Source organism: Vicugna pacos, chromosome 2 (genome assembly GCF_048564905.1).
Source record: "Vicugna pacos chromosome 2, VicPac4, whole genome shotgun sequence".
In the NCBI taxonomy this organism is placed as follows: Eukaryota; Metazoa; Chordata; class Mammalia; order Artiodactyla; family Camelidae; genus Vicugna; species Vicugna pacos.
In genome coordinates, this window is record NC_132988.1 from 56,291,280 (window position 1) to 56,304,624 (window position 13,345).

General features: G+C 37.6%; 1 protein-coding gene and 1 pseudogene across 1 annotated transcript in view; both read right to left on the reverse strand.

Moving 5' to 3' along the window:
- Positions 1-13,345, reverse strand: part of GRID2 (glutamate ionotropic receptor delta type subunit 2) — a 1,264,409-nt gene that overhangs the window by 457,328 nt on the left and 793,736 nt on the right. The window lies entirely within an intron of this gene.
- On the reverse strand, positions 9,431-12,939 carry LOC102535105 (DNA replication licensing factor MCM4 pseudogene; annotated as a pseudogene).

The window sequence follows — 13,345 nt, forward strand, 5'->3', positions numbered from 1 at the left end:
TCTGCTATACCTCTTACTTACTCTGTGTCTTGTACCCCATTACATGACACTGAGCTCATATCAGCAATTCAAACAAATCATTCCTTATTCATTGATTTCAATATTTAATCTATTTCATTTTTGTAGCAGCAATAATCAACAAAACTGACCCTCCACTGTTATTTTCTAATAAGCCAGCTTCTCTTTTATTATCCAGTTTTACTAATAAAAATCTTTGAATTTGATATGTCTGCATTTTTCTCATATACGATTTAGCAATCAATAGCATGGATTTTGAAGTCAGATTTCCTGGATGTGATCAGTGGCATCAGAATCTACTAGCTGTGCTAAGTCATTTAATTTCTCTGTGCCCCAATTTCTACATCTGTTTAATCAGAAAAATAATAGCACCTATTACCCCAGAAGATTATTGTCTTATAATACAACAGAGTAAAGAATATAGAAGTGTTTGATAAATAATGAGAGCTTAATTACTATCATTATCATCATCATCTATATGATTATTTATTCTTTAATTTTGGGGGAGGTTTTTAGTTCTACTAGAAATAATAGGCATGCTCCTTTTTTTCAGCTAAAGTTTGTGGGGGTTGCAAAATTTCTTTACATGCTTGAATATTTATGTGGCTGTGGAAAATATTTTTGCAAGTTTGACTCAATTATATTTCACTGATTAGTATTTGAAGAGAAAAGAGTTAAAGCAGCTGGTCGAGGATCCTTTATTCACCCTTTTACTGATGTGTGTGTTGGGGGCATGCAGCCCAGGGGGAGAAAAAAAGAAGGGAGGTAAATGAGTCTAATGCCCTTATCAACTGGAACTCCAGGTAAAGAGACTAGTAATTTTTACTAGGAAAAAGAGCCTCATCTATAAAAGCCCTTAGCAGGATGTCCCAGGCTAAAGAATTACTGTAGCAAACAAACTCCTGATGTATGGATTAATGGCTTACGGCTCCCTGGAAAATGTCCTGAAGCTTTATACTTACCAGGGCAAAAATAGAGACATTTCATAATGTAAATTATCCCTGTTGTGTGAGGTAAGCCTGCAGAACCTTTTTTAGAGACAGAATGTGCATGTAAGCCCAATGTGGGAAGAAAGGGCTTGGGGACTCATACAGAATTTCTGATAATATCTCTTTCCTTTGTCTGTGCCTCTTGATTGCTTCTGTCCTTGATACAGGTAAACTATCCTTCCTTGTAAGTGAATTTGATCTTGTGTTTGCTCAATACTAACATCTCAAGGATTTCAGTTACCACTTAAGATTTTAAAGATTGGGGTAAGTACTGTGGCTCTTATTATCATAAATATCTCCAAGTGGCAAATACTGAGAAGTCGGAATGACAAGAATAGCTTACATTACTACATGTAGTTCAAGTTACTGGTATGCAGAAATCTTTTTATAAGACCTTTTCTTGTCCTCAGTCACACACCTACCTCAGTAATATCTCCAATTATAACAGAATCTTACATTTCTGTCTTAGTACTTTATTTCTCAGAAGAGGAAAGATATTGCATACCAAGATGAGGGCTACATTGCAAAAATGCTATCCTCCTGAAAATGTTAAAGTTTTGATCATTAGACCGCTTGGCACTGTATTATTATCATTCCCCATCGATACTCACATAGCCGCTCTGGGCCAGTGTCCTTTCTCTAGCTCATGTGTGGTACTGAGCAACTTGGCCCACTTAGTCCCCACTGCACAAAGGACGAAACCCCGTAAATCAGGGAACCTGAATTTGGTTCACTGTGGCCTCCACTCACTTCGTTCACTTTTTTGACTTCATAATTTGTCTTCTTGATGTTATATCCTTAATGAGCTGTTAGTATATGTAATCAGTGAAACCTTCCCTCAGGTAGACATAAGTGAGCTAGAGAGGTCAGTGACTCTTTAACTGAAGCTCCTTCTTACCTAACTCAGACTTAGCCTCTCCAGTTTTTGATTGCCTAGGGATATTCCCACCTTTCTGAGCTTTTTTTCCCATCTATCCTCAGATCAACTTTGAAATCTGAGCCTTTGTGAAAATGTGAGCTGGCCAGCCGGTAATGAGCAGTCATTATCTTTGTGCATGCATAGTTGGGTTTTTTTTTAATCTCTTGATACAGCTGATTCTAAACAAAATAAGCTAATGGGACATTGATAATTTGAATAACACATACAGAAAATGTCTAAATGTCCATTAAACTGACAGTAATAATTACTCCCAGAGTAAACCTTTTTAAAAATACCAAGTAAAATTGGTTTGGATTTCATCCTACACACTCTATACAGAAATATGAGTGGGTATCAAACATATACAGCAGAAGAAGGGAAAAATAAAAAGAGTAGATCAAAGGTTAGTAATAATTTACCACTGGATAATTAGTTCCTGCAAAGGCATAAGTTTGATGTTCCCCTATGGATAAGATAAGTTTGGAAAAAGAAGAAAAAATTTTACTAAGAATTTATTTCACTCCCCTTATGAGGCTAAGGATTTTTCCCTATGTTTGAACCAGCAAAGTAATTTAGAGATACTTCTGGAAGATCATATGGAACATCAAATATTTATGACACTTGTCTAATTTCCTTATACATATTCCTAGGTTCCTTGCAATCTGCAGACATGCTTGGTAACTAAGGACACCCTGTTAAATAAACATGAGCCCAGCTAGGCAGTGAACACACTGGGAGATGCCAGACTCAGCAGTACGTCCTGATGTCCTCATGTTTCACAAGTTAATTTCTGTGAGAAAAATCCCTGAGAGATGGAAAACACTACATTTTCTACCCAGAAAAGAAATATAATGGGTAAACACTGGAATACAATATGCCAAAAAATAAAATAAATAAAAACAATGTAATTAGTATGAAATATTTAGGAAAATTTGAATTGCCATATTATATTTATATGTATGTGTATGTACAAATAGATTTTGATATATACATATATTTACAAATATACATACATACTCATATATTCATTCACAATAGGAATTTGAAGCAAACTGAGAGGAATAGGAAGCTACTAGCATTTTCATCTCGCTATCTTCATCTTAGAGAAAAAGAAGCTGAGGCCCAGACATCCAGTTATCCAAGGAACCTGAACTGAAACCTCTATCTTGTGCCTCATACTGTTTCCTCTAGACTCTGCATCCAACATAACATGTGCATATCATGGTGATTGCTCAAAAATGTATATTGAACTGAATTAAACTGAAATTTATACCAATTTATTTACTTTATGATTCAAATGCCCTGAAGTTGGAGTATACATTGATGAGTCCACAAGAAGACTATTCCAAGGACACTGGCTGCATTTTTAAAAGCTCTTGTGACAAAAAGTTTATTTACACACATTTTTTAAAAAGGACTATCTTATATTCCAAGTCAATACTATTTCTGGTAAGTCTATTATTTTTCTCAAATTCTCTCTCTCTCATGTCTTATAAATTCTAAATGGTACACAGTACTTAACCTGAAAAGCAAAGTAATAACTTTCATTTATCTACGTATAAGGGGAAATCAGAAAATACTTTGAGACAAATGAAAATGGAAACATAGCTTTCCAAAAACTATAGAATGCACCAAAAGCAGTCTAAGAGGGTAGTTTATAACAATGCAGGCCTTCTTTAAGAAACAAGAAAAACCTCAAACAACCTAACATACCATGTAAAGGGATTAGGAAAAGAAGAATAAGCAAAGCCCAAAGTTAGCAGCAGGAAGGAAGTAATAGAGAGAGAACAAATAAAACTGGGAGAGAGAGAGAGAGAGAGAGAGAGAAGATCAATGAAACCAGGAGCTGGTTATTAAAAAAGATAAACCAAACTGATGAAATTTTAGCCAAGTTCTTCAAGAAGAAAAGAGAGAGGACCCAAGTAAACAAAATAAGAAATTAAAGAAGAAAAATAACAATCAATATCACAGGAATATAAAAAAAAAACAATACTATGAACAGTTATATGCCAACAAATTGGACAATCTAGAAGAAACAGATACATTTCTAGAAACATACAACCTGCCAAAACTGAGTCAGGAAGAAACAGACAATGTGAACAGACCAAATGCGTTATTAGTGAAATTGAATTAGTAATTAAAAAAAAAAAGCTACCAGCAAACAAAAGTCCAGGACTCGATGGCTTCACAGGGGAATTCTGTCAAACATATGAAGAAGAGCTAATACCTACCCATCTAAACTATTTCAAAAAATCGAAGAGAAAGGACATTCCCAAATTCATTCCACAAGGGCACCATTACCCTGATACCAAAATCAGACACAGATATTTAAGGAAAAAAAAAAGGGAAAGAAGAAAATTATAGGTCAGTATCTTTGGTGACTATAGATGCAAAAGTCCTCAACACATTATTGGTAAACTTAATCCAACAACATATAAAAAAGATCATACACCATGATCAAGTGGGATTTATTCCAGGGACACTAGAATGGTTCAATATTTGTAAGTCAATGTGATACACCACATTAACAAAAAGAATGATAAAAATCACATGATCATTTCAGTAGATCAGAAAAAGCATTTGACAAAACTTAACATCCATTCATGATAAAAACTCTCATCAAAGTTTAAATACAGATAATATATCTCAACATAATAAAGGCCATTTATGACAAGTTCACAGCTAACATCCTACTCAGCAGGGAAAAGCTGAAAGTCTTTTCTCTAAAATCAGAAACAAGATAAGGATGCCCAGTCTTGCCACTTATATTTAACAAGTATTAGAAGTCATAGACACAGCAGACAAGAAAAATAAATAAAAGGCAACCAAATTTGATCAACATTGCTAATCATCATCAGAGAAATGCAAATCCAAATCACAATGAGGTATCACTTCACACTTGTCAGAATGGCTATCATTTAAAAGTCTATAACAAATGTTGGTGAGGATGTGGAGAAAGGGAATCCTTGTCCATTGTTAGTGGGAATGTACATTATTACAGCCACTGTGGAAAATATTACAGAGATTCCTCAAAAATCTAAAAATAGGACTAATAAATAATCCAGCAATTCCACTCCTGAGCATATATTCAAGAAAAAAAAACCCAGTAAATTGAAAAGATACATGGACCCCAATGTTCCAAGCAGCATTATTTACAGATGTCAAGACATGGAAGCCACTCAAGTATCCATCAACATATCAATGGATAAAGAAAATGTGGTATACATGTATACAATGGAATATTATTCAGCCATAACAAAGAATGAAATTTAACCATTTGAAACAATATGAGCTTGGAGAGTATTATACTTAGTGAACTAAGTTAGACATAGGAAGAGAAATATTGTATGTTACCACTTATATGTGGAATCTAAAAAATATTAAACAAATGCATATAATAAAACAGATATAGAAAACAAACTAGTGGATACCTGTGGAGAAAGGGAAGTTGGGAAGGGCAAGATAATGGTATGAAATTAAGAGATAAAGACTACTATGTATAAAATACATAAGGAAAAATGACATATTATACAGCACAGGGAAATATAGCCATAATTTTTAATAACTATAAGTGGAGTATAATCTATTAAAATATTGAATCACTATGCTGTATACCTGAAACTATTATAATATTGTAAATTAAAAAAAAATAGAAAAACAACTCCAACAATGAAAATTCAAACGTATTAGTTATTTTTTCCCAAGCCAGGAACCTAGACACCATTTTCTTCTTCTTCCTCACATATTCATGTTAAATCACCAAATCTTTTTTCAATCACCTAAACATCTCTCAAAGACATGTACTTCTACCTGTTTCTATAACCCATATCATTGCCCAGGGTACCTCTGAATTTAAGCTTCAGCTTTTTAATTGATAATTGTCTTATGTAATCTGTCCTGGTCCAATGGCAGTTGCAGAATGGATTCTCCAATTGGTAGCCACTGAGTAACCTGGTTTTGTCACCCTCCTGTTTAAAATAACCCAGTGGCTTAACCTTACCCCTCAAATAAGTTTACGAACTTTAACATGGTTTACAAACCCCTTCATAATCTTTTCCCTGTCTACTTCTTTTAGCTAATGAGGAACAATGCTCCTATGCTGTCTCTATTCTAGCTACGCAAGTCTTATTTCAGATGCTTAAATGTGCCAAACTCTCTTGCCTCCAAGCCTGCTAACATTCTATTGCCCTTGCACCATTCTTCCCTTCCTATTCATGAAATGCTCTTCCTTTCTTTTTCTGGCTAATGCCTAGGCATCTTAAATATTTCTACTTAACTGTCACTCCTAAGCCTAAGTAGGTCCTCCAGTCACATATTTTCAGAACAGCTGGTGTTTCCCCTTTTGTAGAAGAAATTACATTTATAATTATTTTTGATATTTCTATTTTCCTTCCTTATTCTGTGATCTCACAGTGCAGCATATGGCAGAATTCAATAAATATTTGTTGAATGAATATGTTACCATATAAGAATTAGAGTAATTTCAATATTTTTGCCAAAGAACACTTTTTTAGATATCAACATGTATCAATGTATCTCTTTTAGACATAATATATATCAACACTTATCAATTTGAGAAAATGTATTGGTGCTAAACATTCTGAGATACTGCCACAAATGCTGATATATTCTATTTTCCCATATTAGGTATTGGAAATAATACCACAAAGTATTTAGCAGAAATTGATCAATTAAATCAATGTGGAAATATGTGATTTAAGGATCTATCAAATCCTGTTTGGCTTACTCATACTGAATACATAGAAAATGTCTGTGCTTTTATGTGTAATCATGTATTTAGAGTGTAATATTTTCTTAGTTTTTTTATTAAATAAAAGGTGTAAGCACATTCTTTCTAAAACTTAGCTCTGGTTTTGTCATACCTATGTCCCCAAACTCTTTAGGGTCTTCCATTTACCTACAAACTAAATTCCTTTCCTCAATCTTTTTCCAGTCTGAACTATTCTTTCCATGTATTCTGTGCATCCTGGTAAATTAATCAATCTTTGTCAGTGTCCATATGATTTATTTCAATAGATACGTCAGGTAGAGTGGTTCCACCACCTGAAACATCCTCTTCCCCATTGCTTTACATATCTCAAATCAGTTAATATTCAAGTTCAGATGTTATCAGTTTCATGCAAATTTTTCTAATCTGTTTTCTCAATTTTGGGTCAGTTTCCCCAGAAAACAGCTCTGAAATGGAGATCTGCTGGTGTGCAGGAGGGTTACTTGAAGTGCTCCTAAGAAAAGTATCTGCAAGGGAGTGAGAGAAGAGGGACTGGACGGAGGGGAGGTGAAAATGCAATGCAATACAACAGCAGCTCTGATGGACCCATGGGCTCATCTGTAGGTACAATAATTCTTCATAGTTAACCCAAGTGGAGGTTAGGCACTCAGACCTTCCAAGTTCTGCGATGACCAGTCAATGGGTGCACGCTCTTTCAGAAAGAGAGTGGAGCAGCTCCTGTCTGCCCAGGGCAGTTTCTGGACAGGGGCTCAGCTGTGTGCTCTCCCAAGAAGGAATGTCTCAGCCACAGAGCGGGGATCTGAATGTGTACCACAGAGTAATCTTGGAAATACTCTTTCAAGAGTCCACAGAATCCCACTTCTACTACATTTACCCATTTTGGGGGCCCTCTGTTGTCTCTCACCTTAGAGTACAGCTTTTTATACACTTAGCCAATACTCACGCCTAGGCTCTAAATTCCTTTTTTAGAAAATCACACAAAGAGTTTGAATGATACATTCCACATTTACAGGTATTTGATAAATATCTGTTCAAAGAGTGATGAATGTATGAATAAATAAAGTGTACCCTTAGAAATCACTTCAATATTAACAGTAAGAAAAAATAGAAAATGCCATGTAATCACAGAGCAACTCTGTAAATAAAAATAGCCCGCCCATGTTGCATGGGTCTTATACCATTCCACATTCTGTAAGAAAGATGGTCGGTCTATATGGATTAAACTGAGTTCTAAATGTTTCAGGGAAATGTTCAGATTCTGGTTCTGAGAATGGATTGTTGTGGGAGTCCATCTTTGGAGATCCTCTCTCACTCTCTTCCAGAGCAGTTCAGCTTGTATTTGTTTTACTTATTTTATGTAAAAGGTTTGGAAGCTTCCTGCAGTGTACATAACACAACACATTTAAATTATACAGTATGAAAACTCCTTACCAAAACACATATTACCACTAAGTAATATATACTTTACAATTAAGTGTAGCTCCTCATAATGAGCTAAAGAATGCATATGGGTGAAAAAAAACTTTTTGCCACAAGAATTGTTAAAAATGCAGTCTATGCCTTTGAAATAGTTCTCTTGCAGATTCACCGATGCACACTCCCAACTTCAAAGAATTTGAGGAAGCCATATTAAAACTAAGGTGTTGTTTATATAATATTGACACATGGTACATTTACCCTTGACTTCTTGGTGTGTGTGTGTGTTTTCTTTAGCCAAGTGATTTTGACAGTAGTGGATAAACACCACTGCCATGAATAATAAAAAGGATAAATGGTATGGTACACAGAACACAGAACTGGAAGCCAGAAAACTTGGAATTTAAAACTAATTTCCTGTGTAACCAATGCTTCATAAGTCATTTAATTTTTCTGAGACTCAGTTTTCTCCACCTCAAAATTGTGAAAAATAGGTTAGATTAACTTTATTTTACCTTCCCATTCTAAAACTGCATGAACAACTAATAAACAAAAGTTTTAAGTACAAAAAATAGAAAAACAAAAATAGGACACAGTCTTTACACAATAAAAAAAATGTTTCTCAAATAATACTCTTGATATACTTAACAGCAGAACACTGTGGCATTTTTATTAAACCAAAATGGCATTGATTATCAAAATTACACAAGTTTGGAAGTGGAAGCTAGAGCAGCTAGCCAATAAAAGTTTTATCTTATTATTTTTAAAAATTATTTCTATCATTTAGTTGGGAAGAAAGTTTTGCATATTAGGATAAAGCGGCAGAATTTAACTTAGAACCTAATCATTTCCAATCTCTTATTTCTCATCTTATAGTAGCCATGAGAGAAGTCTCTGGAAGGAATGACGTTGGGTGCTGTAACAGGGGAAGAGGCTCTGGCTAAGTCTTATCTCACAGTGTAAAAACCCCAAACACATGGCTGATTGCTATCAGGGAGTTTAGCACAAAAACCATCTCCCAGACTGCCATCTTTGAAAAGGACTAACATCCTTCTCCTATAGAGATAGGAATTCAAAGTCCTGGTGCTAACAAAAGGCACGTCAAGAAAGTTATCCCTACTGTATATATTGTAAACTGACACCATATTTCTACTTAAAATTAAAAAAAAAAAAACACACATTTTACTAAGAAAATTGAACCCAGGCTAGAAAATTTTTATGGAGCCTAATAATGATTTTAAGAATTTCTTTCCATTGGCCCATACACCACACAAATGTGGAAGCAAGCACAGTGCCCAAGTGTAGAGCAGCTGAACACACAGCACTGCTAACAGAGCTTCAGAGCAAGACAACAGCTTTTCCAATCACGGTCAAAAAGTCATCATCAACCAAGGCACGAGGTGCTTCTTGAAAGACTCCTTTGGTAATTGCTATGTCAGATTGTCCCCAAATAGCTTCAAGAAGTTGTGAGTATTTTAGAGCTGATGTTTTACACTTCAATAAAATCAATGCTTCAGTGAGCTCCTTTCCATTCAGGAGCTGCACTCGTTCCTGTAGTCAGAACAAGTAAGGCCACAACACCAGTCTGGGGGTTAGGAGCAGACTGCTGTGCCGCCTCTCTGTGCAGGTGTTTTGCTTCTTCCACATCAACTGCTTCAACTTCATTTGAAAAATCATACTTTAGCATGGGCTTCTGCTAAGCCATTTGAACGACTTCAGCTGTTGAGGGTGTACAGAAAGCATTCTTCAGCTACGACTGACCTTCCTCGTGTCTTCAGTGAGAGCCTGGCTGGCTTCCGGGCTCAACCAAGGCAGGACAGCGCTGTGAGAGTAAGCAGCACCATCCTTTAGCACTTTCAGGTCCATGAACTTCTCTTGCACGTGCTCCTGGCTCTCGTAGTTCAGAGCCACGAGGTGGTGAGTCAGATGCCTGCACGGGCTTCATCCCATGGGTCTAGCATGAGGAGGCACAAACCGAACCTTGATAATAACGTGTGAGGTAGCTGGACGTTTTTACTGTTAGATTTTTGGTTTTGTGTTTTTAGCATTACACTGAGACTCAATAGGATTTGCTACTGCCAGGATACATACATGTGTGTGCACTGAGCTGGCAGACAATCCCAGCCTTTGTGGTGAGCAGAGTCACCTGTTCCATGACTTCAAGCAATACGGATCTTGTACTTTCATTCACTTTCTCAAGTATCAGTACAGCAGATGCCACCGTCACTAAGGACCAGGGCCCTGTCTGCAGGACCAGCTGCCTCCTCCCGGGCCTTTCACTGCATGTACTATTAAGTCCACTGAGCTGGAGCCCCTCCCAGGTGTGTCCTGGCCCCAGGAAACCGGGCTGTACACATACTACAGCAGCTGGGGCTTGCTGGTCCCAGGGTCACCGCACAGCAGGATGTAGATCTCAGCGTGAAATCTGTCCCTTCCTGTGTGACTAAAATCTTCCCCTGTTCCCCAGAAAAGCTGATGCAAGATTCCCCTTTTGAAATTTAACTGTTCTTAAGTGCTTGGAGCTGAAGCTGAAGCAAGCTTCTCACAAATGTCTGGTATTCTGGAAAGTTCCTTAGGCAATCCCACATGCTTCTCTGAAAAAGTTTCTGTTCTGCTTCTTCATCTCCTTCTTTGTGCAGATGCTTCGCATCCATTTTCCGATAGTGAATGGTATCAATGAGGGTTTTGCAGACAGACCTCACAGTATTCACCCTTGGAATGATTCAGTAGGAATAGCTGGAGAGATGCCTGTAATGTTCACTCTGTCCCCAAGTTGAACCTTGTCAACAATATCATTGTGAGCAAAAAGGATGACAGTGCGAGGCATCTGCCCTGCAGGCATGTTTTCAGGACACTCTTGCTTGTCAGAGAACACCAGGCAGTCATGGCCAGCACCCATGGTGGCGTGGCAGCTCGAGCACGTGCAGGGCTCAGTGATCTGACCGGGTCCATCTACACTAGGACAGTGTGGGTGCACACCTGGCACCGGAGGAAGGCCCCATGCCTCTCTGGAATCAGCCGTGACATCTGATCACCATGCCACTGATGGTGATGAGCTGACTGATGTCTTCTAGATTCGGGTTTCTCATATTCTTTGCCTTCAACACATTGAATGGTCCTAATCGAATCTGCTATTCAAAGACTGAGTCAGATCTCACTGACAGCCATGGTAAAAGCTGGGCTAACTTCCTGTGGGAAGCAGATGCGCTGTCTGTACCAATTTTTGTCACATGACTTTATGCGTTTACAGTTTACATTTAAAAATGGCTCTTCAATAACATTAGTTTCCCCAAGCAGTTGCATGTACAGAGACTCAGCAGTATCTATGGCAACATTTTATTCTTTAGTCAGAGGGTCAAGAAAATGCTAAAGACATCTCTGAAAATTTTCTTTGCAGGTGGCCATATTTACATCTATTCCTCAAATCACAAGTTTTTGGCTTAGAAACTGCTCACTGGCCACTGTATCTTCTGTTGCTGGCTCATACTGCAAATCCACCTGCAGATCTTTCCCTGCAGACCCCAGGTCAGGCCTGTGCCTCATGGCTGTGTCCCTAACACCACAGCTTGGGGTTCCCTCTCTACACGGGCTGGGAGTGCCATATGTCAGTGCTGAACTAAAAAGAAAATCAAGAAGAATCATTGAAGAAGGTGTCAAAAGAGAGATGGAAAATAATGTGCCCTGCGTAGCAGGGCTCTGCAGGTCAGCTCCGGGCCTGGTCAGCACAGCCTGCAGCTCTCCCATAGAGGCAGAATCCTGGTTTCACTGTCTCTGACATGGAGATGACCTGGCTTTCCCACTTGGAGCAGGGGAAGGTGGCCGACCCTAAAGCCCGCAGGGCTCCAGGTGCACCCAGCAGGTTATGCTCCCAAATGCCTCCAGAAAAGTTTTTTTTTAAAGTTTTAAAAAGGTAAAAAGTATTAGGATTAATTGTTCATTTTATTTGAAGATGATATCAATACCTACTTGAAAAAACACAAGCGATTAAACTACAAAGAAACAAGTAAGAATCCAGAGCTAAGTATCAAAAGTTGAGCAGGTCAGTCACAAAAGACATCAAACATCCGACAACTTCCTCATGTACCTACAATGGCTAGTTTAAAAAGATAATGGAAGCTTATCCTATTCATGATAGCATGCACTGACACATGCACACAGGACACAAAACCCTATAAAATTTAAAGAACAACTACAATGAAAAGATGTATAAAGAGCACTATAAATCTTTACTGAGGGTTATAAAAAGTTGACTATATGGATAGATACCATATCCATGAATGGGAAGGCTCAATATTTTAAAAATTATAATTTTCTCAAAAATAATTTATAAAATCCATGTAAATAACAACTGCTTGGAGGTGCTGATAACATCTGGGGGAAATGGACATTTGAGAATTAACCTCCCATTTTTGAAAAAAGAAGAGAAATATGGAGGCACCCATTCTACCAATTCATAAAATAAATTACACAGTTGCCACACTGGAGTCCCCTCGTCCTCCTCCTTTACTGGACATTTACAGCACTTACACCAACTGCAGTGCTTTTTAACTCTTCCGTCTCATCCACCTGATAAGAATATAAATTAACTAAAGAACAGACATTCATTCTTTTAATTCTTTGTACTCCTTGCATTAGTACATAGGCTTTGTAAAGTGTATACAGGATGCCCTTAATGTAGGTGTGCAGTTCTTACTTGAACATAATTAAAATTTTTATCACTAGAATATTCCCATTGTAATAAAGAGCCTGACCTCATTTGTGATGTTTGGCTGCTGACTTCTTTTTAAGCTTTGCCTTCCCTTTCCTCTTTGGCTCCACATCCAGACAGGCTGATGAAGAAAGCCCATCCTGCACCTCCTTCTTTGACATCTGTGGGAAATTTAAGTCTCGAAAATCTCCAGCGCACATAAATGGAAACTTTCCTTAGCCCCATCCCTTAACCACTACAAGTGTCCAGCCCACCCACACAGCTTAGCTGGAGCCAGCCTGGACCTGAGTGTGCCCGCTGCTCTCGCCCGCTGCTCTCCCCAGGAGTCCCTGTGTGAGTAGTAAACCTCTCTCAGATTCTCTTGCTGTATTATCAGCCCTGTATCTGAATGGGACAACCAAAGCACTTGTCTTAGGCAAAGTAAGGTAATACGATTGGAAAAATGAAACTCCACTTTTTAAGGCCAATTAGAAATGTGGACGAAAAATAATGAAATTAAACATTTACAATTATAGATATCATTCAAACTTAGTCTCCAGAAACAC